The sequence below is a fragment of the Lipotes vexillifer genome, unplaced genomic scaffold, assembly GCF_000442215.2.
Source record: "Lipotes vexillifer unplaced genomic scaffold, Lipotes_vexillifer_v1.1 scaffold214, whole genome shotgun sequence".
In the NCBI taxonomy this organism is placed as follows: domain Eukaryota; kingdom Metazoa; phylum Chordata; class Mammalia; order Artiodactyla; family Lipotidae; genus Lipotes; species Lipotes vexillifer.
This window is the reverse complement of record NW_006788863.1, coordinates 316171-325132: the sequence shown is the minus strand read 5'-3', so window position 1 is coordinate 325132 and position 8962 is coordinate 316171.

Genomic DNA, 8962 nt, shown 5'->3' with positions numbered 1-8962 from the left:
TCGGAAGAGAGCAGCTTCACTTAGGACGGCCTGCTGTGCAACAGGCTCTGCCAAGAAACATCACGGCTCTCTCACACACCACCGGGAACATTTTTCAGCGTAAGATGGCACAAGAGCTTAAGAATATTACTCTAAACCGTCCCCACAGAAAAGATCCACAAATAGAGGCTGGGGCATATTGTTACTTGGAGTAGAGACGAACAAAGAAGAATGTTAGTCATGAGTGACTGCAAATATTTTAAGACATTGAAAAATGAAATTTTACCGAGAGTTTTCACTGGGAGGATTGCCTGTTGCTAAGCACATTTGGAAACGTACAGCGTTGATCCAGCGTAAGAATCTCTTGCCTCAAATCTTGACCTATCAGGTCTCGACTATGTGACTGTGTTTATCCAAGTATCTTCCACGTCACATTTGTAATCCTCTAAATTCTGAGTTAACCCATATTGATCCAGTTTTATATTCACCAATACACAACTTAAAAGTTCATATTATACTAGCGAAACGTTGAAATTCTTTGTCCTATGTTGAATTAAGTTAATCATATGAGCCATGGATCATTTAACTACTTGTAATAGAGGATATCTGAAGCTGCGAAATGAATGAGAAGCAGCTAGCAATTTCAGTGCGTTCATATGAAATTAGACTAGTAACATATCCAAACTCCTCTAATAAAAATATGCATTATTAAAGTTCTAGGGTTTGTCAACCTCATGGATGGAAACACCTGATGCAATGTGAGTCTAGAGATGCATCTAAAACTCTGAAGGGTTGGAATTGACTATGAAGGTCTAATGAAAAGTAATGCATATGCCACACATACTTTCCCCAAAACTCTAAACAACAAAATGGTTCCTCATCACCTAACAAAGAAAGGTTCAGTGGACATCCTGGTCTAGTTGTCACCTAACCCCTTTTAACCTTAACTCTTTTTATCGGTATTTCCCAGCGCTCGCTGCTCTGAGATGCCCACTTCACATCACACATTCCGACCGAACACTCGTGATCTCTGGAGCACTTTTATTACGTGTCTGTGAGCAGAATGGGAGCTAAACTGAAATGACATCTCCTCCCATTGGGGAGAACAGTCAACCCAGCAAGTGATTAGAGCGGAGGATAAGACGGTGAAAGACAAGTACCGTATGACATCGCTTATAGTGGAATCCATAAAAGTGATGGAAATGAGCTTGTCTACAAAACAGAAACAGATGCACAGACACAGAGAGCAAACTTATGGCTGCCAAAGGGGAAAGGGGGCGGGGATAAGTTAGGAGTTTGGGATTCACAGATACACGCTACTGTATACAAAAACAGATGATCAACAAGGACCACTGTGTAGCACAGGGAACTCTACTCAATATCTTTTAATAACCTGTAATGGAAAAGAATCTCAAAAAGAATATATATATATATAACTGATTCACTTTGCTGGACACCTGAAACTAACACGACACCGTAAATCAACTCTACTCCAATAAAAAAATTATAGCCAAGGATAAATAACAGCATAGGGGATGAACAGGGAGGTGCAGGGAAACATACCAATGCCCTCGATTCAGACCCGGAAGAGCAGGGAAAGTTTCTAGGAAGTAGAGCCTAGCTTGAGATATAAAGGCTGAGTAGGTACCGACCCCTCGAAGACCCAGCAAGCGGCCAGGGGATCCGGAAGAGGAGGGGAGGTGGCCGTGTTTCCCACAAAGGGATGCTGCAGAGTGTGCAGTGAACCGCCGGTTCTCCACCCATAGGTTCGTCACACACACACACACACACACACACACACACACACACTCACCCCCTCACACATGCACTGACAACCTCACACCCCTCACACACACTCACACACTCACCTTCACACACACCCTCATACACTCACACCCCCACCCAGACACCCTCACACACCCCTCACACTCACACACATGCACTGACAACCTCACACCCCTCACACACACTCACACACTCACCTTCACACACACCCTCATACACTCACACCCCCACCCAGACACCCTCACACACCCCTCACACTCACACACATGCACTGACAACCTCACACTCTGCACACACACTGACCTCACACACACTCACCTTCGCACACCCCCATACAAACACCCTCACACAGGGCTTCCCTGGTGGCGCAGTGGTTGAGAGTCCGCCTGCCGATGCAGGGGATACGGGTTCGTGCCCCGGTCTGGGAGGATCCCACATGCCGTGGAGCGGCTGGGCCCGTGAGCCATGGCCGTTGAGCCTGCTCGTCCGGAGCCTGTGCTCCACAATGGGAGAGGCCACAACAGTGAGAGGCCCACATGCGGCAAAAAAACAAACAAACAAAAAAAAAAAAAACACCCTCACACAGACACACCCACACACCCCTCACACTCACACACGCACTGACAACCTCACTCTCCTACGCACACACACTGACCTCACACACTCACCTTCACACACACCCTCATACACTCACACCCCCACCCAGACACCCTCACACACCCCTCACACTCACACACATGCACTGACTACCTCACACTCTCTGCACACACACTGACCTCACACACACTCACCTTCGCACACCCCCATACAAACACCCTCACACAGACACACCCACACACCCCTCACACTCACACACGCACTGACCTCACACTCTCCTACGCACACACACTGACCTCACACACTCACCTTTGCACACCCCTCATACAAACACCCTCACACAGACACACCCACACACCCCTCACACTCACACACACGCACTGACAACCTCACACTCTCCTACGCACACACTGACCTCACACACACACTCACCTTCGCACACCCCCTCATACAAACACCCTCACACAGACACACACACTCACACACCCCCTCACACTCAGACACAGGCACTGACAACCTCACACCCCCTCACACTCTCACACACACTCACACCCCGCTCTTCCCACTCTTTAAATCCCAGGTCCTGCGAAGTCCAGCATCCTCATCCTGTTGTAGAGTCTCTGCTCAGCGCCAGACCTTCCCCAGAAAGCATTCATCAGCACGTCCCTCCCATGGAACTCTGGCTTTTCAAGTTCTTGAGAAGTTTCTAAAACTGCAGCACAAATATTAAGCTCCTGGTAAAGTGCTGACATGTGTAATTCCAAGGCTGTTTCTGGGTGGTTATCTCCACGCACAGACTTTAAGCCCCTTCAGGCAGGAATGTCATAAACTTTGCATCTTTCTCAGTAACACGCATAATCCACAATACACTTCATCCTGAGACGTACAAAAAAGTGACTAACCTCTGAAAAGTGTGTCATAAAACACAACATAAGCTGAAGCTTTCAAAGACTACAAATTCAAAACAAATTCTTTTAATTCTTGTTACTATTGCCAGGCACAGCGGTGCTGACAGCGTTCATTAGCAATAGAGGAGGGCACACTGACTGCTGGGCGGTGAAGAAATTCAGAGGAAGGTGACTGACTGGACCAGCTGGTTTGGCTTCATCTCAGTTCCTCGAGAACATATCATTATAACGGCAAAAGCAAGATAAAAGTCAAGGAACAAATTTAAGGCCCAATCCACAGTATGATGTTCAATATTCTAAATGAGTTTAAATCCATTAATTTGGAAAAATTTCATCACAAAGTACTGAAAGCACGTGTGGATGTGATAAGGGAACAGTTACAATCATCTTTCAAAATGTTACGTGAAGGGAGGGTTGACAGGGAGCAAAGAAGCCAGCCAGGGTCTCAACTTTCAAAACAAAGAAGGTGGATTCCAACTTTAGCCTTGAGAGCTAGACACGGATTCCAGGCACGACTCCCACGAGATTCTTAACATTACCATCTGTAAGCGCCCAAAATGTGAAGTGTTGTTACCTACCGGCTAGGGAGAGGTCAAAGGAACCCATCATTACAAAGGAACCCAGGGCTATTTCTTTTTGTTTTTACAGGGTTACTTCATAGCTCTTCTGCAGAAAGTGGAAATGCAGTCCAGCGAGGAACCTGACTGATCCTGTCACAGAATGCATGCGCCCCGCCCACAGCAAGGGATGTCAACGCTGAGGAAGGAGAGCCACTTGACTGTAACGCTGCCGGAACGGCCTTATAAAGACCACTAATGCATGGGCTCCTGCAAAGCAAGGGAAGGCGTCTAGGACCAAGCGTCCTGCCCGTTCTCCACTCTGCATAGTTATTGGATGAAGATATTAACTGCATCCTGATCACATCTGCTCATGCCTCTAAATGGGGAAGAATAGCTAATCTGTATCATGGAATCAACATCCCCAAATATCCTGACCTTCTGGAACAACACGCTAATGAAAGGTAAAGGTTAAATTTAATTGCAATGAGTATTTTTTAAAGTCCCAAATCTAGTAGCTAAATGTACAAATTGAGGAAAACAAGTATACTTGCAGAGAAGTATGCAAAAAGATGCCTCATTAAACAGCGCAGTATGGATGCCAAAAATATAGAAGGGGAGAGGACAGAATTGACTTTAGGTTGATTTACCATGTGGTACCCAGAGGAGACAGCCAGACAAGTCCAATGATGTTAGTCCGTTCCTGTTTGCTCAGCTCTCAGGACCACACTTTCAGAAAAACAGGAATTCATCCAAAGGAGAAATTCCTTGATGATAATGGGATTCTCGACCTATGCCAATTAAGGACAAGTTGAAGGGAATGAATATTACCATAGAGATCATTGACATATTATATCTCTGTTATGTAGAAAAGATTTCTGTATAAGTACTCTAAGAGGTAAAAATTGGGATATGAATATCATAGAGGCAAATAGTACAGTTCACTATAAGGAAAGAGTTCTTAGGCTCAGAGCAGGTCAAATAAAGGAATGCCTCCCGCGTTCAAGATGAATCTTGATCAATAGCTCGCCTACAGTGATCTTAATATTCTCCTTGAACTTGGAAATAAGATCATCTGCTAAAAGTGAAAAAATAAAGATAATTTGGACTGGAAAACCTGGAACACATCTTATGGGGAATTTGATACGAATTATCCAGGAAAGAATAGAATAACTTCCGAGCAATGTTAACCATCCCTGAAGCTGAAGGTGGAGTGAATCAGGTGCTGGTAAGGCTAGTGGCAAGAGATTAAGGGATGGAGCAGAGCTGACATGGCTGTCCAACGTCAGTGTGCTGAGCAAAGAGGAAAACCGGAGAAAATCGGGACCGGCCAAGGTGCAGAGTCACAGGACAGGAGAGGGTGTGCGCGGTGCTGAGTGAGGGGCTTACTGGAAGGACAGGAGGTGGGGGTCAGAAAGAGAATATGGAAGGCTCAGCTATTTCAGCTGGGCAGCCCTGAGTGATGGGAAGGCCCGGAGGGCGGGGGGTGGACACCAGTGGATTCCCAAAGTAAAGCAGCACAGGCTGAGGTCCTGTGGATCCGGCACGCAGATGCTGAATGAAGTTCTGAGCAATGACAGCTGATCAAAGTGTGGGAAGCAAATCCTCTGTTAGCGTAGATTCCCAAGGGAACTGGAATATTCAGGAAGTCAGTAAGCACTGGTCACAGGGAGAGGGTAACACCCGTGAAGGGTGTAAACTTAGAAAGACCAGGGGTGGCTGGGCGATGGTGAAAGAATTAACAGTTAGAAGCTGCTCTGAACAGCCTGCAGGCCCCATGGGAGAAAAGCACAGGCATGTGTGTAGGACCAAGACCACAACAGTCCACGTAGGCTCCTTGCAAAACAGATACTAATCCTGACACGGTATCGTCGAACAGAATACCTACAGCACCAAGGCATCAAAAAACTTAGATCAATAATTAGGAAGACACCCACTATGTGCCAGGTACTGCGAATCCAAGGATGAATACCCTGAGGGAGATCTGAGTTTGGTAGCAATACAGACATCTGAACAGGCGTTTCTTTTGCAACTGAAGTACGTTGATTTATAATGTTGTGTTGGCTTCAGGTGTACAGCAAAGTGATTCAGATACACACACACACACACACACACACACACACATATAAACCTTTTCAGATTCTTTTCCCTTATAGGTTATTACAAGATATTCCTGTGCTATAAAGTAGGTCCTTGATGATGATCTGCTTTATACACAGTAGTGTGTATCTGTTAATCCCAAACTCCTAAGTTATCCCTCCCCGCCCCTCTCCCCTTTGGTAACCATAAGTTTGCTTTCTATGTCTGTGAGTCTGTTTCTGTTTTGTAAGTAAGTTCATTTGTATCTTTTTCCCCCCAATTCCACATGCAAGTGATACTGTATGATATTTGTCTTTCTCTGGCTTCCCTGTCTGAACAGGTATTTTTATTTTTAATTAAATTTTTTGGCCGCACTGGGCGGCATTAGTATCTTGGTTCCCTGACCAGGGATCAAACCCATGCCCCTTGCATTGGGAGCGTGGAGTCTTAACCACTGGACCACCAGGGAAGTCCCTAAGAAGGTATTTTTAATGTAAGGTAGCAGAGTGAAAGGGGACACATAGTTATGTCAGACCTGGAAAAAATTCAGGATTGAGAATTTTCCTGGGGGTGCCCAGACCCCTCTCCTGGGGTGTTCACTCCCAAAGCCACTGTCTTCTGTTGGCTTCTTGCTAATTCCTACTGCGGTGAGAAGGAGGAAGCGGTACCCGAGTGAATTAACTTTGATTTTTCTGAAAGGGGGAGTTTATTTTAATAAAAAGATTATTAACGGCCAGAAAGGATTCCAGGCAAGCAACTGCATGCAGCTGATAATCAGATTTTTGTGGCTGGGCCTGGGGGAGGGGCGATCACGGCCCAAAGCCCCTCAGGGTTCATAAGGTAGTCACTCTCCTACTGCTGCTGGGCGGGGACTGGCCTAAAGCTCCTCGCTCCTGGCAAATAATTCTGTTCATACCCTGTAAGCCTGAAGGCTGCAAGATGAACAAGCCTGTGGGCCTGCACTCAGGGGACAGAGAAATAGATGAACTAGGTCAGACACTTCCAAACTGTTTGAGAGAAACAAAAGAAGCAAATGTGAGTCAGGAGAGCCAAAAAATCACTGCAATGCCAAATGAGTCAACTAATCCATGGGCGGCTAAATTGGTTCATCTAAAGACCTAAAACTTGCCCAAAGATTTTCTTGTATCAAGATGGAGAGCCCCAACCAAAACTGCCGCACAGGCACCTAAGGAATATTTACTGAAAACATCGAGATGGCCTAAAAGACTAAAAACCAGTGAAATTATTGATATTTTAGAAAGAAAAGCAACTGTTTCTACAAATATGCAGAAAAGTAATAAACTGTAACGCTTAAGAAGAGTTGCTTGGGTCAATATTTATAATTAAGTGGTATAAAAATCAGTGATACAAAAGTTATATATCCTAGCCAATAAAAGGAAAGCTAAGCAACTTCCTGGAAAATCTAACATTCATAATGGAAATAACAATTTGAGTCATCACTTACTTCTTTAGTCTTTAGTCCAATATGAATTTTACAAGTTTTTTTGGACATGTTATTTTATACCCGGATACCTAGTAGCGGGGACTTAAAGGGGCTTTTTATATTCGTACACTATGAAACACCACACCAAGCATAAGTACTTTCTATTTGTGTTGGGTCTCAAAGAGAGAAAAATAAAATTCTTATTTTCTCTGTCATACGTTAGAAAAAAGATCCTACAGCACAAGAAGAAACAGAATACCCATCTATGCATCACAAATTTCTATTAAATAAACTTCAGCTACTTAAGTTTCCTCGCTGCTACATTTGAAAACATACAAGTGGGTCTGTTTTATATGAGATGTTTAATTACTGTACCAATAATTATTCTAGAATTTTTCCTACTACTTTATGTTTACAGGCTTTATGGTAAAGAGCCTACTGTTTTGACGTGAAAAGTATAGCTTATTTATTTTAACTCCGTGCTTCTTATTTTTCTGTTGGGTCATAGATCCCTTTAGATATCTGAGGACTCTGGATTATCTCCCTAAAAATGCAGAGACTCAAACATTTAAATACAATTTCAGGATCCCCAGAAGCAATCCACAGACCGAGCTGTGTAATGACTGAACAGAGAGCACAGACTACACGGGCAAACTCCACCAAAAGCATAACCCTGTTAACATGGCTTTTTGACAAATTAAGATTTGCTTCGAAATTTTAGACATCATATTGCTGTTAATTGCTGTTATTATTTATTTTTGTCACTCTTCATAATATAGTACCTGAAATGACGACTCCCAAAGAAAACAAAAAAACATAGCCGTTTTAGGAAAAGCAACAGATTAGTTCCACACTAGGAACCAGGGTATAAAAATCTACATCCATCACTGAAGGCTCTAACACTTTATCCGCGTGTCATCAGAGGGTCAGCGATGTTCCTCCCAAGAACAGTTCTAGTTAGGAGGTAAGCATTTGATGAAATCACTATCACAGGGCTGACCCTGGTATGTTGTAAATCAAGCTCTGATTTAAAACTGTATATATGACCCGTTCTACTTAAAATTCCTGGGGGTTTCAGTGTGTTGGAAACCAAGACGCCCCGGTCACAATTAAGCGACACGTTCAACCCTCTGGCTTACTTCAGAAGATACACACTGTTCACCAAGTGCAAAATGAAGGCGCAACCCTGGGAAACGAGGGAGTAAAGGAAAGACGCACGGAATGCATAATCTGAAATCACGTGACCACTCGCAGCAGAGCGCCCACACAAGTGCCGCCGCAAGGCTGCTCGGCCCACCCAGGACAGGCTGCGGGCACCGGCCCGACGCCAACCGCTCCCCAGGGCCCCGCGGTCACAGTGGGCATCGGATCCCCAAGCAGTAATTAACACGCGCGCGCACACACACACACAGACGCACAGACGCGCGCGCGCGCACACGAACACACGCACAGGCACACGCGCGCGCGCACACACGCACAGACACAGACACACGCACACATACGCACACGCACGCAGACACACGCACACTCCCCGGCGGAGCCCGGCAGACCCCCTGGAAGTTCGCGGCGGCCCCGCTGAGCGATCCCGGGGTCGCAGCCGCCCGGCCCCCAGA